The following is a 233-nucleotide window of genomic DNA, read 5'->3' as shown; positions in this document are numbered from 1 at the left end:
CTGCCCAGCCCTGTCTCCCCCAGCCCTGCCCCAGAGCAGACCCAGGGCAGTAAGAACCACGCTGGGGCCTGTGGGCAGAACGAGTCCTTTATCAGGCAGCACAGCTGGGCCGCACCATCCATCAGCTCCGGCTGCGCAGGCCTCCTGGCCAAGGGCAGAGAGGGCCCCACACCGTGTCAGCCACTCTGGGGTCTGGCAGGCACTGGGGTGCAGGGCCAGGGGGCTGGCAGGGG

Source organism: Cariama cristata, unplaced genomic scaffold (genome assembly GCF_000690535.1).
Source record: "Cariama cristata isolate BGI_N322 unplaced genomic scaffold, ASM69053v1 scaffold39337, whole genome shotgun sequence".
Taxonomy (NCBI): domain Eukaryota; kingdom Metazoa; phylum Chordata; class Aves; order Cariamiformes; family Cariamidae; genus Cariama; species Cariama cristata.
This window is presented reverse-complemented; position numbering follows the sequence as displayed.